This window comes from Talpa occidentalis, unplaced genomic scaffold (genome assembly GCF_014898055.3).
Source record: "Talpa occidentalis isolate TD23 unplaced genomic scaffold, MPIMG_talOcc4v2.1 talOcc4.6, whole genome shotgun sequence".
Lineage (NCBI taxonomy): Eukaryota > Metazoa > Chordata > Mammalia > Eulipotyphla > Talpidae > Talpa > Talpa occidentalis.
The window spans coordinates 90245347-90247658 of NW_023604972.1; the positions used below are offsets into that span (position 1 = coordinate 90245347).

The 2312-nt window shown below is 38.0% G+C and overlaps 1 pseudogene; it reads left to right on the top strand.

Annotated features, from left to right (window-relative positions):
• Positions 1 to 1273: 1273 nt before the first annotated feature.
• Positions 1274 to 1373, top strand: LOC119261499 (U6 spliceosomal RNA; annotated as a pseudogene).
• The last annotated feature ends 939 nt before the right edge of the window (positions 1374 to 2312 follow it).

A 2312-nucleotide genomic window follows, 5' to 3' on the forward strand; every position in this document is an offset into this window, starting at 1 on the left:
AAGATGCATTTTGTAGCAATTCTTACCTCAAGCAAACACATTTAAATGTCAAAGGAATCAAATCCTAAGAATTCATAAGAGGAGGAACAGAGAAGTTCTTGTACCTCTATCATCACCGCTTTGAGTGACACTCTGGTTTTTACAAATAAGGCTGGCAGGTGGCAAGGATTAGTTCTGCTGTAAATTAACTGCATTTTTATTTTTGCATTAAATATAAACTTGTAAAAGTTAAAATACATTTTTTTTCTTGCTTGCACTTTAATTTGTAACTATGAAAGAGTTAAAGATTGCAGAGCAGTGTAATGGGTGTTATCTGTCTAAAGGAAAAGGCTTTTTTACTGAATTCCCAGTTCTACTACAGCTTCCTATCTTGTCTTTCCCGTCAAGTCATATAGATTCTTGATGTGTCTTTGCTGCAAAGCTCAGATCAGAATATTTAATTACCTACAAAGGATGTTGTATGGATTAACTGTCAAGTGTTTTGAGACTGTTAACTACTTGATAAATGCTAATGAGACATGTCAAGAAAGCTTGTATTTGTTCGCCTAGCATATATTATTCCATCAGCTCTGTATAATCGCCTTAGGTCTCATTACTTTCACAGGCCAGTTTTTAAATTGTATTGCAACTCTCCATTGTCCTCCAAATAATCATCATGCTTTAATTATAAAGTCTCCAGTTTTCAGCTGTAGGTGCTGAGTCAATCTTTAGGGTCTGTGTCATGATCAGAGAGAAGGTAATCTGCCTAAAGCCTGGGGTTTGGCTAGTAATCACCAAGGCATCGCAGGCCTGTGAGTTGTAACAGAGACATTTTAATAGCTACTTTAAGGAAAGGAGATCAGCTGGGAAGCTGGGAACAGAAACCAGGCTGAGGGGGAAAGTAGGAATGATGACTATATTCTAAGCTTCAAATTAAATCCAGCAGTTGGACCAAAGACCTTCTAAGCATTTTGGAAGAGACTTCAGAAAAATATAGACTTTGCAGTTTCTTTGATTTCCATCTCTGCAACTCTAATTGTATTTCAAACAAGCCAGGAAAAAAAAAAAAAGCATGCAAACATCTCTGTCCTAAAGAGAAAAAAAGGTACACTGTTTTTACCCAACTGTTCACTGGGGATGAACAGAGGCTCCTCTTTTAGACTAAAAATGTCCCACTCCCTCTCCACCTGGGACTCATTCAGGTTCCTGAGCAAGTCCCAGACCCCATCTATCCATCACATTCCCCCACCTCTACCTTTAAAAAAAAAAATTTAAAGCAACTCTTTGCCTGTTCTTGCTTCAGCAGCACGTATACTAAAAGGAGAATAATACAGAGATTGATATGGCCCCTGCACAAGGATGACAAGCAAATCTGTGACAGTTTCTCTATTTAAAAAAAAAAAAAAAAAACCTATCTGTAATTAAAATAAATTGTTGGTGTCATAGTCAAAAAAAAAAGGGAATCATCCCTCTTTCCTACCTCCCAAGGAAACCCTAAAGATTTGAGTTAGAACACTGAACTTCAAAGATGAAAGGCTCAATATAAATTCCAGCATCATTGTCAGGGCATCAATGTGAACTGACAGATGTGCTGCTTAAGCAATTTCTACCTGTCAGCAGATCTAAATGAGGATGACCTTGAAATGCAGGGGGAAGGGCAGGAGTCTTAGACTGGGAAGCGAATTATCTCAGATCCAATCCTATTGTAATCTCAATGTCCATACTGGTAGCCATAATAAAGACACAACACTACAACCTAAAGTATAGTTGCTACTCTCTCTATCCTTACACACACACACACACACACACACACACACAGAGAGAGAGAAAGATTAATTTTGCATGTGCATGTGCAAGGCTGTGCTAAGGACTTGAAATATGAAAATTAATAATACATAGTTTTTACCTCTTTAGAGCTCACAGTTAAATAGGAGATCTGTGCATTCCGAGTAGTCTCAAGAGAGGTAAGGACCTCAAAGCCTGACCCAAAATAAAACTACCTAGTAATCTTGCAGCTGAGTTCCATTAGCAAAGACTGTATTAGGCCATGATATGTCCTGTGACAGATCCAAATTCTGCACATTATTTTTCTGTTCTCAAATTAAAAAACTATTAGCGACACTTCAATCTGGACATCCTCCAAATTAATACTGAAGAATTTCTAAATGGCCTAAGGTGATAGATCCATCTCTTTGGCTTTCAGAATCAGTAGATGAAAAATGCTTACACTAAATTTGGCAGCAAACTAGCCCTGAGATGATTTTCATTGTGTGTGTGTGGGTGTGTGTATGTGTGTGTATGTGTGTGTGTTCTCAGACCCGCGTGAGCCTAAC